The following is a 14,040-nucleotide window of genomic DNA, read 5'->3' on the forward strand; positions in this document are numbered from 1 at the left end:
TACTTTGTTTGGAAATACCTACTACTTGTCCCCATTGATTTTCTCCGGAATCTCTTTTCTGTGTTTAATTTTCTTTATTATTGTTGTAAGGAATCGTCAGACAATGCTCACTATCCTTTTGCTTATCAAAAATGGTCATTACAGGTCCTATTGTTACAGGAACGGTTACAGCTTCCATGTTTTTAGTCAGTTCTCTTATCTTTTCAGTTAATTCTAAGGTAGTCCGTACTAATTCTGCTGAATCATCATTAGTCATTTTACCAGTTTGCACATTCTCTGTTTCTCTAAATGGATTATTTCTTCCTACATCATGTGATATTGTCTCAAAAATCATATTCTGTGGTGATTCTTTTACTGGGGCACTTGGAGTCAATAATGTGGAATTTTGTTGATACGTGGGTGGATTTTTATAAAGCATGTCCTTAAGAACATCATCCTCTGATACATGCACACCATATCTATATTCCACTTGTCCTGTATTGTTTCTTTTCTCCGTACATTTCCTACCACTAGTCTCTTCAGAACTTCTCATAGGAAACATACCATCAGTCATATTCGCACTTCGCCATCTCCTCATTCTATCATCATGATTCTCCTGTCCATACGATCTACCAAACATATATCTGTACCTTCCACCACTTCACTGCTGTTCCCTGCCATGCATCTCGTCTTCCCATTCGGTCAATGCTTCAAACTGAGTAGGTCTAGGTCTCGGTTCTAATTTCATCATTCTTTCTCTCAAATTCCTCAATACCGCTAAATTAAATGAACCATGTTCTGGAAATGCTAAAACTCCATCATCTTTTGTATACTTCGCCCAATTGTCCAACCAAAAACATGTATGATATCCATATTTCGCAATCATAAAAGATGCAGGCGATTTCGGTGGAGGAAGCAACTGTCCCTCTCTAGTCACAATCGGTTTGTCCTTTTTAAATAAACTCTTAATCTTTCCAAACCAGGACTTTTTCTTCTTTTCTGGTGGATCGTAATACATCATTTTGTCTTTTCAGTATCACTAGTTTTCTCCCACGACTATTCTGTTGTTTTAACCAATTGTAGTGCGACTTACACTAACGTACCAATCAGGAGCGTCTACGTCACTTCTGTAATTCTCCAATCCCAGCGCGACTCACACTAACGCACCAATCCGGAGCGTTTACGTCACCCTGTAATTCTCCACTACTAGCGCGGCGTACACCAACACACCAATCAGGAGCGACTACGTTGTTCTACAGCTGGCCAATCCCAGCGCGGTCTTCCTGACGTCAGCTTTTCTCGCTACTGCTGCTTCTGCTGACCCCTCCTTCACAAAATGTATCGGCAAACTTTCTTACATTCTTTCTGTCTTACAAATCTGTTAATATACAACATAAAAACACCACCATTTTCTGTTTCGCTAACCAAAGTATAGTTAATGACCTTTTTCACAAGAATTCCGTCTTTCCCGAGAGCAGCGCTTACCTCTGCCCTACTACGGAATTGTTACTTCCATTGATAAAGTAGCACATCCCTCTACCTTACCCTTCTAACAAGCAATAGCTAACCGTTTCTCTAGAATTAAGACACCTGTTGGAGATGCTCTGCTCCTGAGAAATAAAACCAGAGTTTCACAATTAGCCTGAATGCTACTTCATTCACGCACTTTCATACAGAAAAATGTAGTTCATTCACACAGAATTCTGTCTTTCCCGAGAGCAGCACTTACCTCTGCCCTACTACAGAATTATTTCATTTGTTAATAAAGTAGCACTTCCCTCTACTTTATCCTTCTATCACGCTTAGGGAACACCTATTACCTTCCCAGTGATAAGCGTAATCAGAGTGCCTTTTGGACTCCTGGTACCTAAGACCAGAATTTCACAGGTGACCTTCGCTACCCATACACCTCTTTCATGCAGAAAAGTCCCTAACAGTAACACATGACGATGTTACCAAATCGAACCCAGACAATGAGTCGTGCAACTCCAATCGTTACACATTTTCCCCGTGCACCTACAGGGCAACAACAATTCCGTCTTTCCCGAGAGCAGCGCTTACCTCTGCCCTACTACGGAATCGTTACCAACATCCGACTTCCTACATCCCAGAAGTCTTCAAAACAACATAGAACTCAACACGACTCAACATTCTGGTGCCGATTCCGATCCGTTAAAAATATTCCCCGTACGAATCGTATCCGGATTATTTTACGTACGAATCGTACAAGTCCCGTACAAACAGGCAAGTACGATTCGTATGTTAAAAAATCCATACGAATCGCATTGGGAAAATTCCCCGACACGTCCTCGGGTCGGAAAAAGTGTCCGACACGTCCCCGGACAGTTTTACGTACGAATCGGGAAACTGAAGTCAGAGTGCGCAAGTACGATCCGTCCCGTCCATCCGAATGCACAACCGTATGGAAAAAACACTGTACGGAGCGAACTCCCATAGCAACCATGGAGACGTCCAAACATGTGCCTGCATACGTGCCGAACACCCCCCCAGCCCACCTCCCCAAGTACGCGCCGTACCCCCAGCCCCCCATGTACGCGCCATACCCCCACCCCACCCCTGTAGGCACGGAGCGTACCCCCACCCCGTGTAGGTACGGAGCACACCCCCACCCCGTAGGTACGGAGCGCACCCCCACCCCGTGTAGGTACGGAGCGTACCCCCACCCCGTGTAGGTACAGAGCGTACCCCCACCCCCGTAGGTATGGAGCGTACCCCCACCCCCGTAGGTACGGAGCGTACCCCCACCCCCCGTATGTACGGTGCGTACCCCCAGCGCGTAGCACTGGGGGTACGCACCGTCCATACGGGGGGGGTGGGGGTACGCACCGTACATATGAGGGGTACGCACTGTACATACAGGGGGTGGGGGTACGCACCGTACATACGAGGGGTACGCACCGTACATACGGGGGGTGGGGATACGCACCGTACATACGAGGGGTACGCACCATACATACGGGGTGGGGGTACGGTGCGGACGTGTAGGGATGGGGGTACGGTGCATACCGGGCCCCCTTTTCGCCATGCATCGTGGCGTACTTAGCTTTTCCGGCACTTTTTGGGTTCCGTAAAAATATTGCCGTGCGAAGTGCTGTGGGTACGAATCGTACTTGCTGGTCCATAAAACGCTGTCTGACTCCGTGCGAATGTCGCGTATGCAGTGTCCCGGATCGGAATTGTGGGTATATTTTAGCCGGTCGGTGTTTTTTACGATTCGTACGGAAATGGTGTTTCTGTACGAATCGTACTTGCAGGTTTGTAAGGTGGTTTTCCCGGGTACGAGTCAGACGGAGAAAACGCTCCGTCCGACGATTCGTACCCGGTTTTTCCAGGATCGGAATCGGCCCCATAGTGTTAATACATAAACCAATGCTCATCCAAACATCCGCAAGCCATAAGCAAAATCTAAGAAATCAATAAGTAATATTCAAATCAATAAGCAATAACCACCAAACCAAAACAATAAAATCATAACTCTGCTATCAGAAAAACTGATCCAGCGCAAGACCGGGGAAAGGGCAGAATTTACAAATATCCTCCCTGCATCGCAGTCCCGACATCACAATAGCTCATTCACACACGCAGTCATTGGTGGGGCCCGTAACACCAACACTCATACGTCTCTCTCACGAGTCTGCACACAAGAGGGATGAATAATTCAAGCGATGGACATGTGGGGGGGTACCTTATAACCTATAGGGAGAGAAAGGTTATTTTACAAAATAAACATTTACATTCATCACCTATAGATCCCTAATTCTAAACATCAAGGCACTCCACCCACTTGGTCGATGGACCAATTAGCTGGATTGGTTGATGGTGATTTAGAACCAGCTAAAACACATTTAAGACTCAGAATCTTTTATTTTCTTTAACGAAAAACCACAAACTCATAATTCTGTTAATCAATATTTGTTTATCTAAAATTTCATTGCAATTTATATTTGCATTTGTCTCATCGAAGTTTAGAATTTCTAGATCAATTTAATTAAATCACAGATCATCATATTTACCTATTCTGGCTATCTGGAGTTTCTCTAATTCATTGGCTCTGCATAACCGAATTTTGTCGTCAATTGTCCAAATAAAGCAGGACAAGGCTCAAAGTCCAATAGTCCTCTGCTCAGCACGTTACAGTCCCAAAAATTGTCAAAGGACCAGAAGTCGTGCCAGCATCTGTCATCGCCTGTGGGGTCAAAGAGGGTGTGCAGTCATAGTAACCGCCGAATGCCTTTTTCCCTCCCTATTCTACTACACTTTTAAAACAAATTTCGGGATAACTTGAAACATTTTTGGGGTGAAAAAGAGTTCTGATTGGCTGTTTGGGAATCGTCCAACACGATTCTCATGGATTTTGCTCACTCATGGCGATGTCATCATCAGTCTCTGTGTTTCAACTTGTTCCGGTTGAGTTTGTGTACTGTGATTGTTCCCTTATCTTCACAGTCCACCAAATTCTTATCCTTGACCGGAGACATGATGTGTAAAGGTTGCTAGGAAGTTCACGGAGCAGTCCAAGTATGCGCAGTAGAGATCGCGCTTCACGAGACGGTGGCCACTTCTGAACTCCATTTTATACTGTCATCGGGTAGGCCGCAAATGTCAACTTAAGCGAAACAAACACAAAAGAATAATTAATTCAAAGAAATTATGATTCTAATGTTATCCCCTTACTAATCCCTTTATGTATTAGTATTTACCTAGCATATAGCGACATTTAAAGCATTATATTCACCTTTTCGGTCCTCTACAAAGATGCAAACGTCACAAAAGCAACATAAATCATGCGATATACCATTACCACATATACTATTATTAATATGCGTACAAATTTTAGTTATTAGAGTTATTTTGCCATGCAAATTGCAAGTTCCCGCGTGTAATTTGTGTATGCAAATGGATAGTGTTAATATATCACCGCACACAATTAATAAATTATAATAAGTAGGTTATTCAATTAATACTTTCATGCAAAATAGAGGAGGTATACAAAATTTTGCACTACCTGCTCCATCACTAGTGTTAAAAAAGTACAGCTAGACACTTCGCAAAAAAAGGGTAAATTTTCATTGTGAAAATGTGGTGTGTTCACGGTGGGTTTTGAGCCATTTCCTGTCGTGGGCACTATGCCTACTCACACAAGTGAGGTACCATTTTTATCGGGAGACTTAGAGTAATTCAGATTTGTAAAGCAACTGTTATTACCTATTGATTTTTGATGCATTTCTGCCTTCCAAATGAAAGACATTGTGTAAAAAAAAGTCATTTTGAAAAATGACCGATAAATCACATGCTACTATGAGTATTCCAAATTTCGAAAATGTGCAAATATGTACTGTTTCTAAACGCTATAATTTGTTCCCATTTCAGAAATACATAGGTGGCTTTCATACCGATTTTTCCATGTATACATTTTCCCACAATAATTGCTATATACCCGGAGCATAATAAAAAACCATTGCAAATTGCTGCTCAGTTTTTTACTCTGGGTTCGTCGGGTTCTTGGTGAAACTACAAGTCCTATATATCCCCACAACCAGGAAGGTCCAGCGTATGTAACGGTATATTGCTTTCAAAGAGCTGTCATAATTAGAAGAAGTTACAGGTGAAAACGTTGACACAAAAGGATGTTTTTTTCAACTAATTTTCAATTTTTCCTATATTTAACTGTTAGTTTCTATAAAGAAACCTTGATGGATCTACACAAATGACCCTTTGCTGAATTCAGAATTTTGTTTACATTTCTAAAATGTAAAGCTTTCCAGGATACATTATTGCTTTCACACCCATTTCTACCATTAACTGGAAGGAGGTTGAAAGCACACAAAATAGCAAAAACAGGCTATGTCCCAGAAAAATGCCAAAACTGTGTAAGAAATGTTGGTTTTCTGACAAACGTCTGTCATTCCCTAAAAGCTGGGAAAATTGTGATTTCAGCCCCACAAACCCTTTTTTGATACCATTTGCAGAGAAAAACCTAGACGCTTTCATTTGCAGCCCATTTTTCCCATTTTTCACAAAGAAAACAAAATGTTGCTGTATTTTGGCTAATTTCTGGGACCCCTCCAGGGGAATCCACAACCCCTGGGTACCTTTAGGATCCCCATGATGTTGGAAGAAAAGGATGCAAATTTGGCGTGGATACCTTATTTGGTCAAAAAGTTACAGGGGCCTAAGCGCCCATTACCCCAAACAGACAAAAAAGGCTTAGCACAGGGGGGGGAAAGGCCTAGCAGCGAAGGGGTTAAAATCCATAGATGACATGAAACTCATGTAGGTGTAAATTAGGCGTTGAAGTGCTATGCGTGTCCTTGCTATCAGGACGGCGTCACCTGAGAGGATGCACCTGAGAGAAAAGATGGAACATCAGGCGAATGGCGAACACCTTTTCAAGGCTGCTTCAATCCATTTTAGGATTTCTGAATTTTGTCAGAACCTACATTTTCCATTACACGGAAAGGGTTAAACCGTTCTACGACTAAATTAGACCTGAATTTACACTGCAGCACTGGACACAGGACCACACTGATATTTGGCCATCTTTAAAAGCTGACGTGCTAGTTTCCAGTATTTACATACACATATCAACACAATTAACCTAGTGATCAACGTAGTTGCTGGACCAACTGGGTACTCTACATCACTTTCAATGGAGATGATACGGTACCTACAACATACAAATCACATTTGCACAGAAATGCTGAAATGCGTTTTGCACACACTGAGACAATTCTCACAGCTGTACAGACTGCTGTAATGAGAGAGAGAGCCCGGGCTCAGGGAAAACGCATAACTGTTGTTACCCCAGTATCAGAGACCAATACAAAAGCAAGCATTCTGAATGCTAAGGCTCTACATAAAAGATGGATTGAATGGGCTAACTCTCTCACTGCAGCAGATGTACACTACAGATTTGATGCTACGCTACAATCACAAGCATTCCTGCAGTACGAACAAGGATATCCTCTGCCAAATGAAATTATGCCTCTAGATCAATATGAGTGTATAATTTATCTGGTCAACCTGCCGTAGGATGGAAACAGCAATATTCTGCGGCATGCACAATCGTAAAAGCGCGCATGCAGGGCGGAAAGTTTCTTCCTGAATATACACACATACACACAGTGCAGCTGGCAGAACTAAAAGCCCTGATACTGACACTACAAAATACGGGTCGTGAATTCCCCACACCTAATGTGTGATTCATTTTACTCCAGTCTTACAATGAATACCTTCACAATTGGGGCCAAAATGGGATTCGAGATTCCAAGGGTTGTATAATCAAGCACAAGATGCTTCGGGAACAAGTGGCAAAGCTGAAAGGAGGCCTGCCACAGGCTCATGTTATTCATATATTGAGTCTTCAGCGTGTTGGCGTTTAAGTTGAAGGGAATTCAGTGGCGTATAAAGTCACCAAGGCAACAGTTTGTACTGCTGCCATTGCTGCAATCACTCATTCTAGTATGAGTATAGGTGGAACAACTATGATAGCTGTCAATGTCACGCGCAACAGCACAGCAACAACGATAGGCTTTCCACTCAAGTACCCCTACAAGTTAGATGAGGAAAACATTCCGTATGCTCAGATTCCAGGAGTGGGAGATAGATAATAACAAACACTGATCACAGATTGGGATTGATACTAGCTGCACATGAAGGTCTGGCTCAGCACATGCAGGGATTACTGCTATAGTTTCACTTCTGAAGCAGAGCTACTGGTGGCCAGGTCTCACTAAACAGACCAAGGACTTTGTCCTCAAATGCTACATCTACCAACAGATGAAAGGCTCCACCGTAGCACGTCCACCGCAAACACCTTTAATGATCACAGACAAACCTCTTGCATGTGCCTATTTGGATAACTGCAGCCCCCTACACTGTGATGGGGCTTACAAGTACATCTTGGTGGCAGTGGATTCATGATCTAGATTCTAATGGGTTTGGCCCCAGTGCTCGGCTGACACCTTTACTGTTATAAAGGATTTGCGAGTCTTTATCAGGACATATGCAATTGGCACACTACATTCCGACCAGGGTCCGGCATTTAGCTCTTGGTCTTACTAAGAAGCCATGGGAAGTTTAGGTGTGGCCACTCCCTTTTAAGCTACAAGTTTATCCTCTCAGTCTTTGCCTAAAAAAGACATACCTTGTTGCTCCCTTGATACATCTCTGGGTTACAATTGCATTACTTTTCCTGGTAACCTGGATTGGTTTGGTGACTGTCTTTTTTCTACTTCTGAATTGACATTATCTCCCAGACGCTCTGCTCTCCAGCATGTGAACTTGGTTCTAAAACCACATGCATTATCGCACCGTGAACTGCGGGAATTGTCCCTGGTGAACATTACAGCAATTCCAGTTCCTGATGGGCTAGTGTGGGACAGGGCGTATTGTCCTACTGAACTGTTGCAAACTCTATATTTTTTCAATATTTCTTTAAATGATATCACATTTAGTACATTCTCTGATGATTGGGACATTAAACTGTGCATAATTTGCTTTCAGATCTAGAGCAATCTGCAGCATTTTCTAATGATGAATTGTATGATGGTACAAGTAATTTGGGCTATATGTTCTGTTCTCAACATTATGGTGACCATTTTTTACACAAAGCTAGTATCCCACGGGCTGTTTACAATCACACCTAATGGGAACACTGCCCAATACCACCAAAAGGTAGTTCAAACTAATTTACAAGAAACTTTACATATTTTTCTGGTTTTGACACATCAGACCCAGCCTCTTATTACTATAAGCTTGCAACTACACCTGCAAAGAAGAATATGTTCACAAACACCAAGCTGATTTACTCTGCTTCCTTTATTTCACTACTGTCAAAACAGGGTTTTGACTTTTAGAAAGACACAATAGACACCAAATGTATCTGGAGAACAAGAGATTGGCAGGTTCAGGGACAAGAGGCCTTATTTAAAGTATGCTTCAAACCACATCAAATGATTTTTCTGAATAAAACAGTGCAACAGACTTTCTGACTCGGTTTAGCTAAGGCGAAGGTTTTGAACATACCTCGCATTCCCACATTTGCACGTTTTGAACATTGGCAACAATACACAAAGTATAGTGAGGATACATTAGATGCCATGCTCCGCAATGGATCAAGCAATACATCAGACTCCGACCAACAGGGTTGGTTTGTTTGGCCTCTAGACACAAATAAGTGCCAGTCTAGATTCCTAGGTAACTCAGGTGGGTTTAAGATCAACAGGCCTGATCTACGCTATGTACAAACAGAAAAAGCAGGGGTGGTGACATCATATAGTGTTGGGAAGTTATGCATAGATTGTCTAAATACCTCAACTCTTTCCCAGGTGAAACAGCACTTGTCCCTTCTTTTTTATGACCTGGATCCCAGGTATTTTTTATTAGGTCCCAGAAACCCACATCAAAAGAGCTTCTTGTATGGAATATACAATGAGCTAGGGAAGATTTCTGAGCAGGAAGCTGCAGAGAGATTGGTGAGACCGATAGGGTTAATATGGAAAAGGCTTTGGCTGTGGTTGACAACAGTATGACCAGATTATCATCCAGAATTTTTTCACTGGGCAACATTGTGTCTTAGCAATTGACATAATTCATCAGGACATTTCTATTTTACAACATGGACAGTCACAATTACGATCCAACGTAATACTGAGCTGGACGTTACAAACACAACATTATGGCCATGTGCCATGGAGTCACATCAACACTACCAGACTGTTTTCTAATTATGATCTGATGGAAAGACAGATAACTATGGCAAGCAGAGATGCGAAATACACCATGTTGCACATTGAAAAATTAGACCAATTACCTTTTACCGTGGCATAGACACCATCATTGCACATTGAAAAATTAGACCAATTACCTTTTACCGTGGCAGAGACACCATCAACAGACTGGATTATTCATGATTATATCACCATACAGGTCATGACTTTCCAATTCCAATTTTGTCTTTAATACCAACAGGTAGGCAGATACGAAGCGCTAGGGGAAGATTATGTGCATGAGTATTGGGAATTACTGTTCAGGTTTAATTGCAGAAAAGGGGAGACTGAAGTTTTTCTTAGTGGTTTCGACTGTGAGGATGTCTTAAGTGGGTCCTTAGTTTGCAAGGACATTTCTCTTCATGGTGCATGCAATGCTTCTGTTGCGTGCATGCAATGCTTCTGTTGCATACTTGTCCTATTATTTGAAGGGTGTCCCAGCTGCCGTGATACGTCCGGTTTTCAAACTGCTCTTGAATGGGAGCTACTTGATGCTGAATGATCAAGGTTGCTATGGAATGGAACCGGGCATCGCCTATCTGGTAACGGTTGATTCCTTAGTCACTTGTTGTACAAAAGTCCTGTTTCCACCTGCCCGCAGAATTATGGAGGCAGCTTTGTGGCCTCAATAAATGTTTCCAACATATGCTTTGATTCTCTTAGCAGACTGAAAGCCATGCTTTTCCAACAGGATGTGGCCTTAACTTCAGCCAAAGAGAGATGTTTGATCTCCAGGTTTCAAGGTCCTCGCCTGAAATACCGACACTACTTCACACTAACTTCCTGCTGCATTTTGGGTAGCTAGTTCATTGTATCTTTAACTGAAAGAATAGTGCATTTTTTTTACACGTATTGGCTCTGGACTGGTTAGCACCTTTCAGACAATCTTTGGAGTTATTCCACCATTCATACACTTCGTTTTGGGAAGCATTTTTGGACGGCTCCCGCTGGTCCTGCTACTTTTGGCGGGAATCCTGATTTGAATTTTTCTGCTCTGCAGTGGACATCCCAGTTCGATTCGGAATGGAGAAAACACTGCTTGTGCTATGATGCTGTGAGCACATGGTTCACACATTGGGCACATTTTGACTTCAAGAACTGGACGAGCACTGGTTCTTGTCCTTTAGGCCTGTTTGGCTTAACTGCATACAACCTGTATTCTACTGCCTGCTTTGCTGCCACTAATGCATACTGGACATATGCCTAGGATCACAATTGGTTATGCCATTGGACATTGATGTACTGCTGGACCCGTTAACGGCCCATGGGTATTGTTGTCTCCATCATCTTCCATTGCTGTTGAATACATTTCCTGAGCCACCCTGGGATGCTCGGCTCCTAGTGACTTGGATAATGGCTCTACGATACGCATACATGATGCAGTCCTTCCCTCAGCGGTAGCTGTGGGAACTTGATGGAATCACCTTTGCTCCATAAATCTGCTTTGAGGTGCGCCTCTGGGATCATCATCTATGGTTATGGACAACAGCAATGTTGTGTCTGCCACTCGGAATATGTGAAATAATTTCCCCTTTTCAGTGTGGGTAGTCTTGTTTTTATAAACAAAATTAATCCAAAATCGTTTTTTTTTCTAAGCACCATGGCTTTTGGCGTGCTCAGGATTTCCAACGGTGTTATCACTTTAAGGCTTTTAGGAATATTTTAAGGGGAAGCCTGCTTTTAGACAATGTTCAGAGTAGTTTTTTTCCTTTTATACATTTTTATGATAAGCTGGCTTTTTAGACAGCTTTTAAATATTGAGCCTTAGGATGGGGAGTGGGTGTTATCTTCCTGAGTTAGGCCCATGTAGCGAAGCAGCATGTTTCTTACTTTGCCCTGGAAAATACCATTTCAGCTGTGAACTTTTGCACAGATCTACATGCACGACATTGTTGGATTAGTTTCTCTGAAACTACTTTGTTTTACACATCCAGCTTCGCACAACATTATCTCGATGCCTTGAACATCATGTACTAGGCCTCTCTACTCACTAGGTACAAAAGTCGTGCTATATTTATCCACAAGGTGACAGAACTATCTACATATCCATAACATCACTAATCTAACATGCACATCGTGAAGGCTGCTTTTTATTATAAATTATAAGCATCCCAATAGAATGGTACAGGAGGCACTTCTGCTGACACTGAAGGTCCGTGCATGCTGAGAATCCACTACGCACCAGTCTGACATTTCGTGAGGGGTGTCCAACTCGAGACCAAGACGGATTACTATCAGGTAATGGGGTTGGATCGTCTTTTGGCTCTACACCACTACACACTCTAGGTACCCTCAGAGTACGATCCGCCTTGTGGGTGTACGTTAGATCACCCTATTTTGCATATATGACTGCATATATTCATTGCTTCAACACCATGGTAGAAATGTATCTACTGTTCACTCTTTCGGTGCTTGTAATCACGTTCATCTGCTTCTGTCTACTAATCATTGCAGCACATGTATTTTATACAAGAATAACATTGGTTCAATAAATGTTGTTCAAAACGTCCCACTGTGTATTCTCTGTATACTTCTGTGAGAATAAGTGGGCACGAGTGACTGAGCGAAAGGTTCTGTACTTTTTCCACAATTTCTGAGGAATCAGGGTTGTCATGCTCAGTGTTTGCCGGAAATCATTTGCTCCCTGGTAAGGTTAGGGGGTTTTACGTTGGCACTGAATCACTGACAGAATATCGAAGGTCAGAATATCGACCTACAAAAATATCGCAGCAAGAATACCGAAGTCAAGAATACCGACAACCTATCTACATTATGGTAAGTAAAAAAATATCGGGAAAATAACTATCGATTTCAAAAATATCGTTGTTAAAAATATCGTTTTTTATTTAAGTTAAAACAAATTATGTCAAATAAAGTACATAATACATATAATTAAAATAAACATAGTTAAAATTATTACAAAATGTTCAAAAATTATAAGTAATATATATATCATGTAAAAATAAATTCAACATATACATATAATATATAATATATATGTATACTTATTAATATGTTTTAATAATTATTTGAATAACTTATAAATTGTTTTTTTAACTTATAAATTATAAATACATCCATCCACATAAAACAATAATATAAATAAAAATGTAATAAATATATGTAACAAATCTAAAAAATGAAAATTATTTGTAATCTTTTTAAAATCAATTATATACTACATTATCTACAATAATACAAAAAATATTAGCTAGGGAGGACTTAAAATTACTATTCCAACTCCAAACAGTGCAACAGTAGGAAAATGTTGGATAGCGTAGTGGTAAAAATTACTATACCCACCCCACTGAGTGCAACAGTAGAGAAAGTGTTGGAAAGCGTAGGGTTTCAAATTACTATTCCCACTCCAGTGAGTGCAACAGTATGGAAACTGTTGGATAGCGTAGGACTAAAAACTTACTATTCCCACTCCAGTGAGTGCAACAGTAGGGAAAGTGTTGGATAGCGTAGGGGTTAAAAGTACTATTCCCACTCCAGAGAGTGCAACAGTAGGGAAAGTGTTGGATAGCATAGGGGTAAACATTACTATTCCTACCCCAGTGTGTGCAACAGTAGGGAAAGTGTTGGATACCTTAGGGGTTAAAATTACTATTCCAACTCCAGTGAGCGTAACAGTGTGGGAAATGTAGGATAGCGTAGGGGTTAAATTAACATACTTATTAATTAAATATTTTTGTAAAATAAATAGCATATTAATAATTAATTAACAAAAATAATAAATACCAATAAATTTAAATTAATATTTACTTAATTATAATAAATCACTTCCCACCCTATTCCCCTATAAACCCGCAACCTTCTACACATAAAAAATAAAACATTTAATGTAATTAACAAATAATCAATTAATAAAAATTAATTACCAAATAATAATAAATTAACAATAAATTAACAATAACAATAAATAAAAATCAATCATAAATTAATGATAATTAATAGAATGATAAATTATTCAATAAAGATTATTTACCAATTAATAATTAATTAACAATAAATTTATCAAAAACAATAAATAAAAACATATTAATTATAATTAAATTACTTCCCACCATATTCCCCTATAAACCCACAGACCACTCTGATACTAAAACGCAAAATTGACTTAAAAAAATTACTAATTTCTAAACATTTAATACATATATTTAAAAATAATAAAAATACATTACAATAAATGTTAATCATACATATGAAATACATACTAAAATACATAACACTAATATAAATATCGATATTATTAACAACAATATTT

Source organism: Triturus cristatus, chromosome 10, assembly GCF_964204655.1.
Source record: "Triturus cristatus chromosome 10, aTriCri1.1, whole genome shotgun sequence".
NCBI lineage: Eukaryota > Metazoa > Chordata > Amphibia > Caudata > Salamandridae > Triturus > Triturus cristatus.